The following is a 22,048-nucleotide window of genomic DNA, read 5'->3' as shown; positions in this document are numbered from 1 at the left end:
TTAGAAATATAATTATAAATAACTATATTACATTACGAAAGGCACTAGTAACTAGGACTATCGGCCTGAAATAATACTAATAGATTTTTTACTTATTTATAAAAAAAAAATATTAGAATAAAAATTATTATGTGTAGGGAATTAATAAACAAAATTATAAAAGATAAACTAGTCCAATTTGATATATAAAATTATAAATTTTCGACATATTTTCTAGAGAAATCTCTTTCAGTAACTCGGAAGGTTTGCTGTCGTTAAAGATATTGTTTCTGCCATTGTTATACTTGGTGCAGTAGTCTATTATATGAATAATGGACAGTGGACAGTTACATGCTGAGCAAATCGGGGCAGGCATTCCTTTTAGAAGGTGTTGGTGAGTAATATTTGTGTGTCCTAGCCGGAGTCGAGTAAAGATTTTTGTCTGCTGCAGTGTCGCTCCAGTTGGAATAATTGCTTTTTGTCGTTCTGGATTTATGGATTTGTAGCTGTGTTGGTATGTAAGCCATTTCTCCCTTACGGTTGAGTGATAGATACTATCGATTATCCTGAGAATGTCGGATTTAACGAAGGTTTCGATACAGAATGTAGGGATATTGCTGACATTTTTCGCTGCTTTATCAGCGTTTTCGTTGCCAAGAATTCCGCTATGTCCAGGGATCCACATAACTTTTATTTTTGCCTTTTGCTGGGACAATTTATTTCGAATATTGTCAATTAAAGGTTCTCTGCTGTTTGCGCTCGACAGAGCTACAATGGCAGATTTACTGTCTGTACAGATTATATATTTTCCTTTAGTTGAGGAGGCGTAGTCAATGGCGAAGTTTATAGCAATCGCCTCGGTAGTAAATATCGAATTGTGTGGGAATAGAAGACCAGTCCTAAGTATGCTTCCCTTATCAGATACCACAGCAAATGCAGTTGAGTCGGTTTCTTTAGAGCCGTCAGTGTATATAAATTTCCAGCCTTTGGCATCCCAATAGTTCTTGATTTGAAAGAATAGCATTTGATAAACATATTTAGAGGTGTTTTGTTTTGGATACATCAGTAGGCTAGTGATGAAAATGGATGGAGGAAGTTCCCAGGGTGGGAATCTCGATTGAAAAGTTAACATGGGCTTTAGGGAAAAGTCGAATTTCGCGGTTTCATCCACCGCTCTGTATATAGCTGATTCACGCTTCAATTTTGTGGTTCTTCTGATGACATTTTTCAGGTCATTGTTTATAATTGGGTTACTGGAACAATATATCCTTGGAATTAAACGAAGTGTATTATACCTTACTCTATCACTCATTTCGGGGAGTCCAGCTTCGGCTAAAATATTTTTTGTCGGGGAGGTTGGAAAAGCTCGAAGACTTTTACGAACGGCTGAATGGTAAATTGCTGATATGTTCGCGAGGGTACCTTTTGAACACTGTCCATATATTGGTAGACCGTAATCGATGCAAGATATTATTAATGATTTTGTTAGATCTATTAAAGAATTTTGGGTAACATTACTATATTTTGAAGCGAAGTATTTAATGAGATTTAATCTCTTATTAAGTTTAAATTTAAGGTATTTACAATGTTCCTTAAAGCTAAGATTTTTATCAAAAATTATGCCTAATATTTTCAGGTTAGTAACATTTTCTATTGTCTGATTATTATAGGTCAAGCTAAAATTACAATAGGGTTTTTTCTTACATATATGCAGAGTTTTGCACTTATTATATGATAGGCTAGCTCCAGAAGTAAGTGTCCAGAGAGATATATCATCTAGTAAATTATGGAATATGTTATGTAATAGGACTATGAATAAGTTCGTGCGGTTTTTTTTCGAAATTTGAAACTTTATTGACGTAAAATGGTTACAAATTTAATATTCAAAATATTGTCCATCGCTTACTACTACTTTTTCCCATCTTTCTGGCAATTCACGGATTCCCTTTGTGAAAAATTCGGTCGGTTTTGCCGCAATCCACGAATCGATCCATTTTTTGACTTCATCGTAATTACAGAAGTGCTGGTCAGCCAGGCCATGTTGCATCGATCGGAAGAGATAGTAATCGGATGGCGCAAGGTCTGGACTATATGGCGGGTGGGGTAGGACATCCCATTTGAGCGTTTCTAAGTATGTTTTGACCACTTGTGCAACATGTGGCCGAGCATTGTCATGTTGCAAAATAACTTTGTCGTGTCTATCGGCGTATTGCGGCCGTTTTTCTCGCAGTGCTCGGCTCAAACGCATCAATTGTCGTCGGTAGACATCCCCCGTAATCGTTTCATTCGGTTTCAGTAGCTCATAATACACAACACCCAGCTGGTCCCACCAGATACACAGCATAACCTTCAGGCCATGAATATTCTGCGCCGACGTCGATGTTGAAGCATGGCCAGGGTATCCATACGTTGCCCGACGTTTTGGATTGTCGTAATGGACCCACTTTTCATCGCCAGTCACAATTCGATGCAAAAAACCCTTTCTTTTGTGCCGTTGAAGCAGTTGTTCGCATGCCATAAAACGGCGTTCAACGTCTCTTGGCTTCAATTCATACGGCACCCAATGGCCTACCTTTCGGATCATTCCCATGGCTTTTAAACGTTTGGAAATGGTTGATTGATCAACTCCCAAAGTTTTTGCAACCTCTTCTTGCGTTTGAGCCGGATCTTGATCGAGCAATTCCTCCAATTCGGTATCCATGAACTTTGGCGGCGCACCCTCGCGTTCTTCGTCTTCCAAGCCAAAATCACCACTTTTAAAGCGTGCAAACCACTTCTGGCACGTTCGCTCAGATAGAGCATGCTCACCATAAACTTCCACCAAGATACGATGACTTTCGGCTGCTTTTTTCTTCATATTAAAATAATGAAGAAGAATTCCCCGCAAAAACACATTATTTGGCACGAAATTCGACATTTTCAAGTGTGGTAAAAATATTGTTGTTTACGCTTCAAATAAAAAACTTATACTGACGTTTGTGCCTTACGACAGTAGCTCTCCAATGAATGTTTGGAAATGTGGATCGATGGAATAATAATCAAGTTACGCCATCTGTTGTAAAACCGCACGAACTTATAAATAGACCTATTATTTCGTTTAAGTTGTTTCTCTTTGAAAATATTAACACATCATCAGCATAAATAGAGTGTTTGACGTCGTATTTTTCAATAATGTTACTTATTTCATCAAAAGCAATAATAAAAAATATCACTGATAGGGGAGAACCCTGTGGAATTCCATTGTACAGAGGTACTCTATCAGAGTATTTATAGTTAACTTTAGTTCGAAAAGTGCGGTTTGTTAAAAAGCTTTTTACGAAGTTGAATATCTTTTGGCCAATGTTCCATTTTTTAAGTTGTTTCAATACAACATGTATGCCGATTCTATCAAACGCTTTTTCAAAGTCGAGACCCAGTACAGTGACATGGTTTCGGCTGGAAATAGCGGTTGACAAGAAATGATCAAAATATAATAGTACATCTGAGGTACTTTGCCCAGATTTAAATGCTACTTGATTAGGCGATAAAAGTGTTTTCCTTAGCGCAAACCACATAATGCGTTTTGCAACAATTTTTTCTAACGTTTTACTGAGGCAAGAGAGAAGAGAAATTGGTCGGTAGCTATTGACGTCAGCTTTTGGTTTATTAGGTTTTAAAACTGGCATAATGTCGGCGTTTTTCCAGTTTTGTGGAAATATCCCATGGACGAAAATATTATTATAGAGCCTGAGCAGTCTGCTTATTAGATCAAATGAAGCGTTTTTCAATATAGTGTAACATATTCTATCATGTCCAGGTGTTTTTCCTTTAGCAGACCGTAGGGCTTCCTTAAGTTCTACAAAAGTGATCGGTTTTTCTAAGAGAACAGCTTCTTTGGAAATAGAATGGGGGAGATAATCAGATCCACTAAGAGCCATGTTTTTTTCGGTTATAAATTCTTGATCAAAGTTGGTGTCGCTAGAAAATGCAGACCAAACTGAGGAGAAGTGATTGGCAATTTCGTTACTTTCAGTAATGGTACCCCTTTCTGTATTTATAACTGAAACTTTGTTTTGTTTGTGGGAGCCGGAAATCAGCCTAATACTGTGCCAGACATCTTTTGGGCTAGTGCTGGGATTGATTGTATCAGTTAGGTTTGCAAAGATAATATAATTTCCGTCCTTTATTGCGTACGCGGTACTCGAAAGGAAATTCAGGTTTGACGTGTTAAACTCAAAACCGGCTTCCGTGATTGTGTGCCAAACGCTTGTGCGCCTAGGTTAATGCGTTAGCATCTTTTTTTCTCGTAATGATATACTCATACATATAGACTAATTCAACGAATGGGTATATAGCAAACAAGTCCACCAAGCCAAATGTATCACTGACCTAACAGCATCTTCGCTTAGAATGAAGTAATTAAGCGAAGATAGAACGTCAATGAGTGTATAACGGAATAGCTTTATAAAGCTGATAAATACGTATGCATATGTTCATGCGACCGTATTTGGAGTATATCTGCATGGATGGATGTAGGTAGATAAATAAAAGAAAAGCTTTTGTTTCAAAAACATCATTAAGTTGAATAAAATATCAGTTCTTATCGCTCTCTCGACGCCTGATAATATAATTAATTACTTTGATTGGATGCACACTGGCCCTCTGCACTTAACACGATAAAGTGATTGAAATATTATTTATATAAATATGCAGCATGACTTAAGTAAGTCAGAGGAGGTCTACAATATGGTCACTACTTTCCAATGATAAGAAAAACAAATTCTGAGAGCCCCTCCACCCATTTGATGTTGATTATGGAAAATATTCAAAAACCTATGATTTGAGGGCATGAATCTGGAATGTCTGGTATCCTTCCATTAGGGAAGGTATCTCTGACAAATGTCGTTGTAAGAGTAAAAGCAAACCGCTACGTACGATCAACTTTCGACTATTATTTTGTTTTCATGTTGGTACACTCGTCTCGAAGATATGCTCACGGTTTTAGCAATATATGATGTTTAGTTTGTTTGTGAGAGGCATAAATAAGGCAAGTGTTTTGAGTATTCAGTGATTTTCTGCAACAAATTTAGTGTACAAAATGGAATTAAGTGTTCAAAAACACTTAAAATGTTGACAGTGGCATACGGTGAGAGTCGAATATACGAAGCCCGCGAAATTTGAAACCTTCACTTTATTTTTTTGAACATACCTCGTCTAGCCTTGGCAAATATGTACCTATGAAAAGAAAATCGATTCCATATCTTTGTGCATTTTAAAGCCGCTTTTTAGAAAGAAAAGGAATTTCTCATATCCAAAAACTGATACGACTGTATAAAATATTATTGAATAATACCAGCAGTACCGTCAGGTTAGAGATGGGTTTCTCCCACCGCGTGGTGCAGTGAACAGAAACGCGCTAGCTAGTATGCATTTAAGTGTTTCAGCTCTAAAAGTATTCGATGTGCACACTTGTAACCTAATAGCTCCTGGTGACGCTCAAGCATGCATGGTTTTTTTTTTGTTAACGAAGGGGGAATCTTTCATAGATACCGTCAACTTAGACGGCATGCACGATTCATACTGCTTGCTAAGGGTACACCTCATTCGGAACCACGCACAGTCAGTAATTTTCATACTGTCTGGACTTGCAAAACAGTACACCTACGTACTAAACCCTTGAACACCGTCTCCTCCACCACTCTCCCTGCGGAACTGCTTCAACGTATTACTTCGCAGCTCTGCTTAGCTATATAGCTTCGTCAATGTCTATCGGCCAATGCGTCTTATTTGCTCAATGTATCTGAGTTCTTTTTGAATTCCAGTAGCGTATGCAGCTATCTCCTCCCACTTTTCTTCCGATTGCAACATGAACTCGACTACGTCAGTTGCATTTGGAGATATTCTTCCTGTTATAAAGCGTGGGCAGTGGAAACTGGCATGTTCCACGTCTTCTTCTACATTGATGCACACAGGGCAGTAGGGGCTGTCTTCATGCCCGAACCTGTGCAGATATTTCCTAAAACCTCCATGTCCAGAGAGGAACTGTGTCACATGGTAGGTTGTATCTCCAAAACTCCGATTTAGCCATGGTCGCAAATCGGGAATCAGTTGATAGGTCCATCGCCCTTTACTGGAGGTATTCCATCGGTCTTGCCACCTTGTTAGTGATACAAGCCGCTCTTCTTCTCTCAACGTCTCTGTCATAGACTCGCTTCATTTCACTCGCGAGAATATCCGCTGGTATCATGCTAGCTATGACAAACGCCGCGTCCTCCGATATTGTTCTGTAGCTGCAACATGCCCTAAGGGCACTTAGCCTATACACAGACAATAGCTTCCTTTTGTTATCATTCAGTTTCGCCGCATTTGCCCAAACTGGGGCTGCATACAGGAGGACTGAAGTGGCCACATTTGCAAGCAATGTCCTCCTAGTTGACTTAGGACCACCTATGTTAGGTAGGATCCTTGAGAGTGCCGCTTGTATGATAGCGGTTTTCTCTACCGCATAGTCAATATGAGCCTTAAAATTTAACCTACAATCTATCATAACTCCTAGGTATTTCAGAGCCGGTTGTGCGTGAACAATTTGCTCTTCCACTCTGATTCTTATCTGCTCGACTTTTTTCCGACTTGTTATCAGAACCGTCTCCGTTTTTTGCTTTGCCAATTTGAGTCCCGCCTGTTCGAGCCAATCTTTCTCTTGTTTTATCGCTCCATTTGTAATCTGTTCCACTTCCTGTATGTGCTTAGCCACCGTCACTATCGCTATATCATCCGCAAAGCCTATTATTCTTACCTCTCTGGATACCGGTAAGCGAAGGACTTTGTCGTACATGATATTCCAGGACTTAGGACCGATCCCTGTTGCACGCCAGCAGTAACTTTGTACCTTTTTGTTCCAGTACTGCTCTCATACATCAGTTCTCTATCAGAGAAGTAACTCCCTAATATCTTGAGAAGATATGGCGGAATGCCAATTTCATACAAGATGTGCGACCAGCTTGCCGAATTAAAGGCGTTTTTGACATCCAATGTGGTTACAGCACAGTATTCCTTGGTGGCCCAACGCCACCGCTTTCCTTCTATTGCCTTAATAGCCGTTTTGACAACCCTAGTAACTGCATCAATCGTCGAACGGTTGTTCCGGAAGCCAAACTGCATTGTACTCAATGCTCCCTTCCCCTCTAGTACAGGCAATAGTCTATTGCAAATAATACGCTCGAGTATTTTGCCTATGGTGTCAAGTAGGCAAATCGGCCGGTACGAGGACGGATCATCGGCTGCTCCTTTTCCTTTTGGTATCAACACAAGTCGTTGCAATTTCCACTGTGTAGGAAAAACACCTTCGTCTAAGCATTTTTGTAGTACCGCAACAAAAATTTCGGGACGCAAGCGGATAGCCGCCTTAAGGGGAGCATGACGCTAAGATCTAAAATTTTTGATTTTCATCATGCAAAAGCCGACAACAAGTATATGTGACACGAAGCAAGTTCGTGTGCCACCCGACACGCACACATATAAATTGCAGGGCATGCATGCTTGAGCGTCACCAGGAGCTATAAGATATTGGGTTACACAAAGAAATTCTCCATTATTGAAAAATGTTGATATAAACTGTAAAAATTAGTTATTTACACCATTAAATGTACGCCTCCTCTTCTATTCCATAGGGTGTCCCCTAACTCACATGGCGCTAAAACTTGCAAAAGATGGTCTAGAAGATTTAAAAGTGTGGGGCTACACAAATCATCAAACTCCCATTTATTGCTATTTTCGGCTGCTGTTTAGTGTTCTGCTTGCATAATAAATGTCAACATTAATGTTTCTCTAACACACCATCTACAAGCTATGAGGTAAACACATTGCACTATGCGTTGACATATCTTTAAATTTGAGCCATTTCCGTAAAAACAAAAGGTGATCCTGTCATCTGTTAGATATACATCCCCAGGACAATGTGGCAGATATCGATGGTAGATTTTGTGCGTGCTTGTAAAACTACACGATACTACGGTAAAAATTTCATACAAGCACTTGGAACTCTCGAATGTCAAATTTGACAGTTTTATTGGTGTTTACAGTAATAAAGGCTATTTCCAGTTGCAAAACAAAAAATAAAACTTTCTTCATTTCTCTACGAAGTATTTGGAGTAGCATTTTTTTGTCATATTTATTCCTTCAAAGTTGCTGCCGACACAGAGAAAGCAATAACAAATTAAATAAATATCCGTGTAGACATTATTGGCAGTCATACATAAGTATTTTAACCGATAGATTAATGAAAACACAATGGCCGAGTATTGCTATACCTCTTGATCTGTTTGCTGCCTTCATATAATATATACATACTTACATAAACATTTAAAGTTATACAAAATACATACATACGTATGCATATATATACCTACATTCTATATGTATAAACTAATACTCAACTGTATCCATTTGTTTGTATGTGCATGCACACTGTGGTAGAACGATGAAGGCTTGGCCTGGTTGCGCTGGCACGTTCGCGGTTGGGCGCTTCATATACTAGCCATTACTCGCATTTATTGCATTTTGACCGTGGCTTTGGGTTTTATCATCTTAAGTTGTCTTGAGCAGTAGGAAGACGTTGTGTCAGTCGTCGTAGCTCACAGCGCTGAGACGATTTGTGCAACGGGAGGGTACAAAGACGAATTGAGAACAAAAGTGTCATCCTTTCTCATTGCATTTTATGGCCTTTCCTTTAATCTGACATGCACGTCATGCACATATACATACATACATACATAGAAAAAAATATCGAGACTCTCATGCACACACGTCGCATATACTACATATGTGTATGTATGCACGGATGTACATATGTAAGTCAGAAGTATAAACAATGTACATTCAGACGAGAAACGACTCGGGGGTTGGAGTTAACGAGGCGACGAATTGTTGGGTGAAACAAAACGGGTTGTGGTACGAGTACTCTGGCCGCCATGCTCGCCGTCAGCTGTGATGTTGATGGTTACATAAGCATGCGGATGTACTCGTATGTGTGTACATTTTCAAGATGCAATAATACATTTCGCCAAATGAGTTTCTTATTAAATATTATTGTGTGTTAGTGGCAGTTTGAATTTGCTGCCAATGTCTGCGTTGACATCTGTTCAAGTGGTCTTGGCTCTTCTCTTTGCTGTTATTGTAATGAGAAAGCGACACGACGCATAGCATCACAGATATTCAGCACACAAAAGATGGTCATAAAAATTTATGAAAACGGTTAAGAATCTGCTATTGTAAGCATTGATAATTCATCTTTTTAATATTCTTACCGGTCACATATGGTGAAGCAAAAGGTAATATGTCTTTTTAGAAATTATAAGTTTCCTTTGTTGTTCATAATTGATTTCATGTTTTAATTTTAGCAAAGTGGGCACCGTATTCGAATGGGTTTTGTGCGTCACTACCACTCTGTAGAGCCCGGGATCGAAACCCACTTTGGGTACGAAACAACAAAATGATAGAGAGATTTTTTTCTAACAGCGGCCAGGTAATAACAAGTCTCCGAGTGCATTTCTCCTAAAATTGTAGGTCGCTTCATTTGTGGGATAACATCAAGATGCTTACCACAGATTGAAGGAGTAGTTCGGTAAAGCACACAACAATGTATAGTATGATGCATCATATCATAAATTACTAGAGTTGCAGTGTGGAGCATAAGTCATATACATATGCACATATATATAAGGTATACTTACATATGTATTAGGGCGGGTCGATTTAAAAATCGCTCATTGCTCTGTGAAAATCGTATTCTAGGGATCAAAATAAGAAACTATGCCAAAGGAACCCCACCTCTAAAACGAATTCTGATGTCCCCCAACTTGGGTCGAACGAAAAATCCCACTTTGACCCATTTAGAGTGCTCCAATCGAGTCCAAATGTATGACCGACCCCCACTAACTTTGGACGGCCGATCCACCCATGCCAGTGGCACACCCCCTGGAACTCCCCTGGGGGGTTCCCCATACAATCATTTCAAAATATCACCATTTTTTGCCTTTACATGAGAAAATAAACTAAAAAGTTCGACCCAAATTGGGGGACATCAGAATTCGTTTTAGAGGTATGGTTCTTTCGGCAAAGTTTCTTATTTTGATCCCTAGAATATGATTTTCACAGAGCAATGGGCGATTTTTTTGCCTCCCCACAAATCGACCCGGCCTATTATGTATATATAAAATGCGCTCTTATTCAAAGTTGTATGCATATATTATAGTTTTAAAAATATGAGAAAGACAACGTATTGTGATATGAGGCAGACAATAACTTATGAGCATTTTATTCACTAATCTCGCAGGCAATAATTGCTTTTATTTATACATTTTCACAAACAGTTCTTTGACAGTTTTGTATTTAATGAAGCCGATTGTCTTGGAAAAGTTGGAGCAGACGTCTAAAGAAATGTGCACAGTTTCGAAAGCAATAGCAACAAAAATTATGGACATTTTTCTGGTCGAACGGTAATATGTGTACTTATTTCATTACCTGGGACTGAAAATTTGTCAGAAACTGTTTGAAACTATTTGCATAATCGCGCATATCACGCACTTCTTTTAATTAACTTTCGAGTAAATTTCATTGAAATTTTCTGGTAATAGCATCGAAATCAACTCTGAAAGGATTCGCAGAACCCTGTCATATGTACATATGTCCATTTCAACAGGGAACTTTGAGATCTTTTTACTTCATAAAATATTTACCAATGTCCTGAAATATTAAATAGTCCCAATTTATTCTTAACCAATATTGGTTAACGTGTCGCCTGCTAGCGATAGCCTGTTTATAAATAAACTACTTTCAGTGGGTATATGGCAGTTGAAACTATAAAAATGTGGGAATTTATAATTAGTAATAAAATTAATTTTTTCTATGTTTTTTCTTTAATAGCACATGGGCGGAAAAGTCCCGGACCTAGCAAAGAAAACACGTTTTTTTTTTCTTCAAAATTAGCTTTGCTCATCAATGTAATTTGCCGACAAGAACAACGCTATGATATAACATTTCAATACCATTTTTGTGGAAGGATTTATGCTTTGTCTCAAAATAGACCTCAGTTTCAGCGATGACCTCTTCATTCACTCATTCTCAAGGCCAACCCGTTCTCTTCATATCTTTACGATGTCAGCTAACTCACGCAACCTCTGTTTTCGATCATTCAAAACGATTTTGTGGATCTTTTTGATGTTTTCTGGTTTTGCCGCCTCATTTGGACGTCCACTGCGTTGTTCATCAATGGTGTCTCTACACCATTGAGGTCGGCAAATCATTTTATTGTTGTTTCTGATGGAGCATAACAGTTTTCAAGCCATTGCTTTGCTTGAATGGCATTTTCTCTTATTAAGGAGTAGGGCAAAATTAAAACACGTAATTCTTTTTGAAAATAACAAAAGTAGCGCCATTCTTAGCACAATAACTGATGAACTAACGAATTGAATATCATGAAATTTTAACAGCTGCGTTTTTAAGGTTAGTACTAACTGAAAAGGAGGTAAGTGCAATAAAACTTGTGCCATCAGTGTTATAAGTGTCATGGCTAAGCAAATAAGTCCATACCTATCAAGTGATGAAAAAAGTTTTCTCTCCTCTAATGAATACCAGAGTCAGGTGGTAGACCTTTATGTTGCAGGAAAATATTGAATTGCATGCCATAAATCTTGAAAGAAGGCCAGTTAAGCACCCGATAAGTTTTTACAGGTAGATTATGTAAATCCTAGACTCGGTCAATAAGTTCTTGAAAATTTAAATTAGATTGCGGCAGAAAAACGTTTTATTTGGCAAATCTAGACAAATGGTATAACAGACAGTTCGGCGAGGTAAGCTATTATACTGCACTGAAGCTATCTGGACATGGATACAAGGTAAAACAAAATAGGCAAGTCAGAAACCACTAAATGCATCTACGGAGATGCACTTATTGACGACGCAGATCACACTCTCTTCAAATGTGAGAGATGGAAACTAGATCGCAAAGCTCTTGAAGGCAGACTAGGCCCCTTAAGAGCTGACAACATCACTGATAAAATGATAGAAAGCGCAGAAAATTGGCAAATTATTCGCACGTATATAGAGCGAGTCCTACGTGCCAAAAAACTTGACATGGACAGAGATGCCCAACCGACATGCTAATATACCTGACTAAAAGATAAGCCGACAACATGAAGCCCCGCAGATAGAGACACAAGAAGACGAGCCTATAGCATGAATGCTGGCTACAAATATGGTGGACCCAGACGTGGGTGAATAGAATTGGTCCTTTTCATGGACGCCGTTCTGGACCCTCCCGAAGTAATGCACAAAGCAGTTCCGGGAGGGGAGTCTCCCCAGGAGAGGAGGAGGGACTGTTTTAGTGGCCACACCACACGACGCAGTAGACGATGGTCGCTGTAAGTGCGAAGGCATTTTGAACCCTACCTCACCCACCAAAAAAAAAAAACAGAAATTTGGCAACTCGCTATACTTCGTTCAACATTTCTACAATTTGTTGATGCCTTCCAAGCCATACGATTTTCGTGGGCCCTCAAAATACATTTCCATTTGCTTCTTCGACTTCGTTTCAGCGTGAGAAGTTCATCATCTCTATCCTTGACTACTGGTGTGTTGGTACGAGTCCATTTTAAGATTTGAATTCTCGAAACAGTGCAAGACCTCTTTCGAATAGCGATGGAAAATCGCCAAACTCTCCTTTGAAATTATTGAATCGTGGGGTTTTTATTATTTTATTGCGAGCAACCGCGGCATTTATAAAATTCGCTTTACTAATAGCCGCCTTTTGGGATGCATTGGCATATTTTTTCTCAAGCTGCTATGGAGATTTGCGCAGTTGGATTATGCAACCCTCAATATAAGTAATTGGATGGAGAGATTATTTTACGGAAACACTTGCGTCGAAAAATCGACATTGACTTTAATTTATATAGACTTACCTGTAGTAAATAAAACTCCCGAAAAGGAAGGAAACTATTATTTTTAGTAGCTGACAATTAGAATTTTATTTTCAAGCAGTAACTTACAAGAAATAAACTGCCATCAAATAAGCTGGCATTATAACAAATCCAAAATGGCATTTATACACAACGAATTTCTTGTATGTCTGCACACACTTTATATATAAGTACAAGTAGATATTTTATATGCATGAGTCAAAACAAGCCATTTCTGAAACGGCAGATTCGTACGTATACGATACGAAAATCACCGCGTTACCATTTCAATTGTGTTGTTGTGCGTGTAATTCGTTTCCACCCTCTGAGAGTAAGGGATGATGCTCGTAAAGGTGACAGAAATAAGGGCAGGGGAATCTAATATTCGTAGTAAAGATTTCTGCATGGCAATGTGGAGAATTTAAGAAAAGTTGAAAAATATGTTTATACATATGAACGTAAGTTGCTATTCGACACAATTTTTTGTTTGTTTAGAAAAATGCCTTAAATTTTACCAAAAGCTGCGGAAGATGAAAGGTCCATATTCTTATGTAAGTATATTATTGATTACTCCGTAGGAAAGAAGATTATTTTTTCTTGTTCCGATACATGCATACATATGCAAGTAATATAAAAGAAAGTTTGTATGAGTTTGCATTGGCAGCAGCGAAATTTTTTTACAATTGCGCTATTCTGTATTCTTCGGATATATTCAGATACACCAGAGTCAATTAGACAAGCATACACTCAGTTAAATGGAAATCGTAGTTGACAAACAAATTGGTGACTTACACATTGGCAGGCCGGTAAAAGCTAATTTCACCGGCTATCGACCGCGTAGTGCGTAAATTAGTCCCCTGGGTGCGATTTTATTAAATCAAATGGAGTACTGAATTGAAGGGAATGGGGCGTAGATGTTATTGTGCACATGTCACTGCTGATGTCTCGCAGTTTTCCTAAAGGAAGATTGGTTTCAGTTGACTGTTTTGGAATATTTTTTATGAGATTAGAAGAAAGTTTCAAAGCTTGATATTAAAGAAAAGTTAAACAAATGGTTGAAATTTGTTTAACAGTGAAAATGAGTATTCATTTTGGAATTTCCTCAAGGCTGAATTTGTGATTTTATATAATTCGCAAGATATGTAATAGATACGGAAACTTTAATAAATATTATATTATAAACAACTAATAATTAAAACCTTACACCATTAGATTAGACATTATGGGAAACATACAACTTCCCACATTCAATTTTCTTTAAAGAAAATATTTTATTGAGCCATGCTTTTCTAGAAATAATTGTATTTAAATTCGTTGCTCTAACTAAACGTGCATACTTATTAGGGAAGAAATAGTAAACACGAAATAAGGGAATTATTTTATTAATTAAATCATTCTTTTATTTTAATTGCAAATGATGATCGATTTCAAGAAATCATTGTGAACAAAGCCTTTTATAAAATGTTTAACCCATTCTGATCATATTTAATTTTATATAGGGTATAAAATATCTGAAAATTCTTAAGTTTTTTTTAATTATATAAAGCGTGATCAATCTAGAGGTATCAGATTTTAAATTGTAATAAAACAACGAACATTCAAATTGATTGGGCAATCTTTGTTATTTTTGTGTAGAACCATTCATGATTTTTAGTTTTTAAAGATAGTGCCTTTCAAATGTTGGGCGCAAATGCACTATAATTCGGCCAGCCATAAACACTAATTTTGAATGACTCGCTGAAGTACTGCGGTCGGTATCTTATGAATAACAAAGCATTTCAACTTCTCGACTAGGAATTTTGGTAAGGCGGTGATTAGGCGCAAATAAGGCAGACCGCATTCCAAATTTGCGTCTCATAAGGCAGCCAAACTAGACCCAAGTTCCGAAAGGTATCGTCACACATCTGCCTCACTAGGCGCAGGTTCGAAAAACCGAACTTCGGTAATACTCCGGATGCCCTTCTACAAATCAGTTAGGGATTCCAATTTATGCCTAAGTGAGACACTGCCACAGATTTTCGTGACCACAACCAAATTTGGTATTGTTCTGGCATGCCAATCTTTGCCTTGCCTAACGTGGACCTGATAGGGCAATAGTGAGGCGTGCCTCAGTAAGGCCTGCTGATTCTTCGGCATGCCTCACTGTAATTCTAGTCGGGTGTTAACCCACACTTCCACAAATAAAAGTCCAAAGGTCACACAATCTTGGTGGCCAATCCACTGATCCGAGACGAGAGATAAATTGCTCACCGAAACGACGACGCAGTAAATCCATTGTTTCACGGCCTGTATAGCAAATAGAGTCATCTTGTTGGAACCAAAAGTTGTGGAGTTCACGGATTTAAATTTTCGGCATCAAAAAGGCGTTTATCATGGTGCGTTAGTGCTCGCCATTCACTGTTACATTGGCACAGGTCTCGTCTCTGAAGAAATATGGGCTCCACAATGTCATGCTTCTTGAAATAAACCAATATGAAGCGATAACCCTCGTATCATTTCTAGGCGAAAGATTTCAAATTTTACATACTTATTTACCACGGCTGGAAGATGGGAATACTGGAGTCAGAGTGTTGGTTCCAAGATTCCCGAAAAGCCTGCTAACGTGCACTTACCCAACCATTTTACAAGGTTCTGTTATCGAAATCTGTTTCCATGAAAGACTTCGTAGAGGGGCAAATAGGGCCAGGAAATTTATCGAATCGGATGTTCTATGCTTACATAAAAGAAATCGCCGTTTCTGGAAAACTGTAAAACTCTATCAAATCAATTGGGACGATCATGGAAAAGGTGGAGTCCAACTACGGCAGATTCGCTAAGGGTGCAATGCCGGCGGAAAACTTTGCAATCTGTGCAACGCACTTGCGCTCTCAGAGTGGCTTCATCATACAGAACAGTATCTGAAGCAGCGGTGTTAGTTATCAGCGGAACCATGCCCATAGATATTCTAGCACAAGAGCGCAAACGGAGATGGGAGGCAAAAAACACAGGAATCCCAGTACTACGTTTCTCCGATATTAGAGTTCAAACGCTCACACTTTGACAGGCAAGATGGAACTCTGAGCGGTATGGTAGATGGACAGCGAGACTAATACCCGATCTAAAAAAGTGGGTAGAAAGAAAGCACGGTGAGGTTAACTATTACCTCACACAGTTTTTGTCCGGACATGGGTCCTTTCGCAAGTATTTGTGGCGAATGGGTAAAGTGAGCCAACCAAACTGCAGATATGGAGATACTAAGTATGATGATGCGGAGCACACCTTCTTTAAATGCGAGAAGTGGAACGTAGAGACAACAGGTCTGCAACGAGCTATTGGTGTATTTACACCTCAAGAGAATAACCGACAAAATGATGATAGACGAAGAAAAATGAAATGCCGTCACAAATTTTGTAGAGGATATAATTCGAAAAAAGAAGCGCGAAATGGAAAGTTATGCTGAAGAGCATTGAGCATAGGTTTCTCAAAACAAGCGACTCTGGACGCAGGGTGAGTAAGTAAGTGTCCTTATTAGGACGCCGTCTTGGCTCTCTACCTCGAAGCAATGCGGAAGCAGTCCCGGGGTGGAGGGAAAACTCCAAGAGAAGAGGAGGGATATTTTTAGTGGAATCACCACAAACGTAGTAGCGACGGTTACTATATGGTGCGAAGGCATTTTTAACCCAACCTCGCCGCCAAAAAAAAAACAAAAAAAAAAAAAACGCCGCCAAAAAAAAAAAAAAAAAAACAAAAAACAAAAAAAACTACGGCTACTGCAGAGCTACTAAGAAGACGGGAGAATTTTTACAAGTAGGTATGCACAAAATATTTCATTAGGTTGCAGCGCTAGTATTTTTTACATAATAAGAGCAATATGCAGCAGCTTATAACGAAACCAAAAGTCCTTGACATCAAAACCTTACAAATTATTAATAATCAGGTTTATCATAACATATCCAAATCTTACACATTAATTATTACGAAAGTTGGTTGCAAAAATATCAGAAAAGTGTCTTTGTTAAAAGTATTGAAGATTGAATGCAACAAACTGTATTTAGAAAGAATCTACCGTGAAGCAAATTAAAAAAAATCGATTTCTACGATATTATGAGTGAAGTATAGTAGTTGGCTTTAATACTCGGTCTAAATAAAAATTTTACATTTACAGCTAGACAAGAAAAGTAATTGATTTGTTTGTTTTTAAGCGCTTGATTCACGCACGTCTCTTATATATTATCGCCGCGAAATTTTCTTAATAAGCGCATTAAGTTCACATATAACTTTATTTTAACTTTTATTTAGTCTTTAAACAATCCAATGAAATACCAGTTGTGCCTTGGGCGTTATCGTTTCATTTTTTCTTTAAACTATGTACGAGTATTACATATATACATAAGTAGATATGTATATGTTCATGATATTCCTGGAGGATGAAAGGCACAAACCCATGTCATATGAAAATTATTGCATTTATGAATTTGATTTGGGTAACCTCACAAATGAATATTTTGTACTTAAAATGTTGACACGTTCCGCTGAATTAATTTCGCTATGTTTGGATTAAGAATAAATCGAATGGGGTTGATATACTCGTTCATATATGACTAGCTCTCGCAAAAGAAAAAATGCTCTGAGCACGTTTCCCTGAAATGTTGCAAAGCATCTTTAATTAAATTTAATTAATTCAGGCAAGAAAATCTAAACGGATTATGATAATAAGTTGTAATACACATACGCCGCCAATATCTCGGCTGTTATATACATACACTACTATACAAGTATGCATGTATATGCAAGTAATTTAATAAAGAAGTGTGGGGAAAACTAGGGTTGCCCTTATTTCTCAGCCTCGTGGTTCGATCAAAAATCGAATTGTTGCTAGAAATCAAATTTGAATAGCAATTAATATTATGAGATGACCGTTGTTTCTGTTGTTCTTGTGAGTGACGTACAGTAGGTTCTTGATTCGACTTTTGATACATTTATAAAATCAAGCTATGAAATAACTGTGAATGAGCACTGTCGATGTGTGTAAATGCACCAATAAAAAATGTTTTTATGTCGATATGAATTTTCAAAATAATCGCAATTATAGGCATATATAATTAGGTGTTTTTGGCTGAGCTCCTCCTCCAATTTCTGGTACGCGTCTTAATGTTTTCCTACAAATGGAGTAGGTTACAATTTTATACTGCCTCCGAAAGGCAGCTGTTTTTTATGAGGAGTCTTTCTATGGCAATAATACACTCGCGCGACCGCTATTAGAAAAACCCTTTGCTCATTTGATGTTTTATGCCGGCTAAGGCGAATTTTAAGACAATTAAAGTTTTGTGGTAGGATAAGAAAATCAGAAGATTGTGGATTTAAATATACTTTATTATTCAGTATAGTCTCCCTGAAAACGCTTTATCCTTTCGAAAACGCGTTAAATGTTGCTGAGAATGTCGCATTTTAATGTGTTTTGTTCCATTGTGCAGACAGCTTTCTGAAACCCAATACTTCGTTCAAAATATTGCTATATCTTTCAGTCACTCGAAGATTTTCCAATACCGTATTCTGTATGTTTGGGCGATTTATGGATATGCTATTATATTTATGGATGTACTCTCAAGGTAGTTTCTCATTAGTAGAACATCCCTAATGTACGTATATCCATTGCTGTTAGTGTATAAATTTGGGTATTTATCACGTCCAGTCACATCGCGTTGACATCGATACATGCACATTTTTGTTTTCAAGATGTGATTTGGGTGCCAGGGGGCGGATAGGGATGGCAGCATTGTCGCCAACGGAGGCTTAAACGACTAGCAAAAATTGGCAAATATGTACCGTTATGGCTGGAAGGGACATGTCGAAGTGTTTGTTGGAATTGTTAATATTCGCAATAAAGGAACTTCGAAAATTCCAAATAGAGCATTTCATAGATTGGCGTTTAGTGCGGAAATTAGAGAAACAGCGGGCCAATCTGACCTATTGGGTGTAGCAGCTTTGTTGCCAGTGGTGTCTCGAGGAGAGGTTCATTCATATATGTTTATGGTATATAACTACATGCATACTTACAATCAAACATACTTATATAATTCATTTGTATGTGTGTCCGGCATGCGCATATTTATCTTTTATGTGTGTGGTCAAAGGACAGAAGGGAGCATTTAGCACCGAATGATTGAGGAAATCATAATGCATGGCACGTTCAAAGAGTTTTGGTGGAGGCACTCATTTAGATTACATTATTAGAAAGTCAATAGTTATGCTTATTTCTATTTGAAATGATAAAGAAAAAACCGACTTTCCGTAGTATGAAAAATTGATAAATATTTTTCATAATATATGGTAAATATTGGAATGTAATACATATGTAAGTAAATTACGGCTTTAAATACAAAACCGATTCAGGTCAGGTACAAGCACCATACATTTTTCCCATTTGCATACATTTTATCCTTTTATAAGTTGGTACCACATATTTTCCAAGGGTTCAGATAAATTAGTTAAGATGGAAAGGCCCGAAAAGCTGCTATTATTATGTTAGCTCCTGCAACACCAATTCAATCCCAGGTCATAAATGATATCTAGTACATAAACAATAAATCTGATATAAGGAATCTAAACTATATTTCGCACAATTCGTTATTTTTGTACTGTTTCAGATGAGAACGTGACAGTTACTTGGGAATTAGAAATACAAATTCGAAAGGTCAAGATGTTTCACAATATTTTAGCCGAAGTAATAGCAGTAGTAAAATCGCAAGAAAATTGGGGGACATCACAATTCATTTTAGAGGTATGGTTCCTTCGGCAATGTTTCTTATTTTGATCCCTAGAATACGATTTTCACAGAGCAATGAGCGATTTTTAAATCGATCCGCCCTAGTGACTACCATTCGCAATTCACAGAGAGAACGTCGGTTCGAATCTCGGTGAAACACCAAAAATAAGAAAAACATTTTTCTAATAGCGGTCGCCCCTCGGCAGGCAATGGCAAAAATCTCCGAGTATATTTCTGCCATGATAAAGCTCCTCATAAATATATCTGCCGTTCGGAGTCGGCTTAAAACTGTAGGCCCCTTCATTTGTGGAACAACATCAAGACGCACACCACAAATAGGAGGAGGAGCTCGGCCAAACACCCAAAAACGGTGTACGCGCCAATTATATAGTATAAGAAATACTTAAATTTACGTTCTAAAAATTTGTTGTCATATCCTTAATTATATCCAGGATTATATTAACATTTTATGGAAAAAAAATTTTTTTTTCGAATTTTTACAGGTATCCCGTTTTTGGCAAAGCTCATAATGATTACGGTTCTTGGTCTGAGGTGATTGTTTCGAAAAAATATTTAAAAAAACTGACGTTATTTATAAAACAACTCGAGCCTCGGAGGTGCTTTCAAATCGGTCGGTTCAGCTCTCAAAAGTCTTAATATTTATACGAAATATTTTCGCGTAGGTTTTAGAGTATAATAGTTTTTATATTTCCATTGGAAAAACTGCAATTTTTATGTCAGTCACCCTAATGGGTGATCTGCGGTCTTCGAGCCAACTCTGACAAAACGGAGCTGGTGCTATTTACCAGAAAATATAAACCTCCACCCTTTCGACTTCCCAAATTATACAACCACGTTCTCCCGCTCTCATCGGAAGTTAGGTATCTTTGAGTGATATTTGATTCCGAACTCCTCTGGAAGCTACACATTGAAAATCGGGTAAAGAAGGCCAGTATAGCCTTCTACTCCAGCAAATCTATGCTCGGTAAAAAATGGGGACTCAAGCCGCAGGTCTTGCTGTGGATGTACAACGCAGTGGTTTTGCGAATTTTAACGCATGGGTGCCTAGTTTGATGGGAAGCTCTTCGGAAGGCCTATAATAACACTAGACTGGGGAGAATGCAAAGGACTGCATGCATTGGAATTACCGGAGCAGGTAAAACTTATCCCAGTGCTGCCCTGAATGTCCTTTTGCACTTACTTTCCATCGACTTTTTCGTCATGTCCACCGCAGCTCAAAGTGCAATCAGGTTAAAGGAGATTGGCCTCTGGCGGAAATCTCTCAAGGGACATGGTGGCATTTTCGGGCAGTTAACTCCGTTTTTCTCCGAACTACGAACAGATCTCTCTATCCGCAAACTAGAGTTTGAGGGTCGTGCTAGGGCAATCTTTTCAGATAGGCAGGATTGGATCGTGGGGTAATGTGCACCGAAGTTTGCACTTCTGTCCTCGCTGACGATTCTAAGATGGAATCGGGAGTCAGACCAGGGGTTTTCTCCAAATCAGCCAATTTATATATCTCCTTTAAACTGCCGAACACAGCTAGTGTTTTTCAAGCAGAAGTCTTTGCGATCCTGCAGGCATGAAAAATGCTTAGGGAACGCGGAAGCGAGGAAGATATTAACATTTTCTCCGATAGTCAAGCTGTGATTAAGGCACTGACGACGCCATGGTGCAACACGAAATTAGTTAACTCTTGTAAGGAGGATATCAAATCTCTTGGGTGTGCAGGTAACATTTCTTTGATCTGGGTTCCAGGGCATAGGAGCTAGAGGGAAATGAAATTTCTGATGAGCTTGCCAGAAAGGAGACTGAATTGACCTCAGAGACCTCCTACCCGGTTATCGGCATCCCCCTGACAGTTGTTAAAGGGAAACTGTACAAATTATTTCTCAGGAAAGCGCAGAAAAGATGGAGTTCCATTTCTTCATGTGCTATTTCAAAAACCCCTGTGGACTCCTCGCTATTCAATTTCCAAACTTGTAGCTGTGTTTACCAGTCACTAGATGATCGGCATACACGCGGAAAAGCTAGGGTTACCATTTAACCCCCCTTGCAGAAGTTGTGGCGACCTTTCAGGGAAAGAGACTAAAGAGCATTTTCTCTGTAAATGTCCGGGCCTGGCAGCTAGACGATTGAGGTCACTGGGCGCTCCTCTCTTCGACAACCTGAGGCAGTGCGCCAACCTAAGTCCAATCAATCTCCTTCATTATATCAACAGCTCTGGCTGGCTGTAGACCTCTGCCTGTTGGAGGTCTCATAATGGTATCAAATCGGGGCTTTAGTGCTACTTGAGGAGTGCCAGACCGGCACTTCAGCCATTTCACCCATGTAACGCATGGGTTGGAAAGTCCGTTGTCAAACAAGGAAACCACTTCTTTTTTTGTCA

Source organism: Anastrepha ludens, chromosome 2, assembly GCF_028408465.1.
Source record: "Anastrepha ludens isolate Willacy chromosome 2, idAnaLude1.1, whole genome shotgun sequence".
Classification (NCBI taxonomy): Eukaryota; Metazoa; Arthropoda; class Insecta; order Diptera; family Tephritidae; genus Anastrepha; species Anastrepha ludens.
This window is presented reverse-complemented; position numbering follows the sequence as displayed.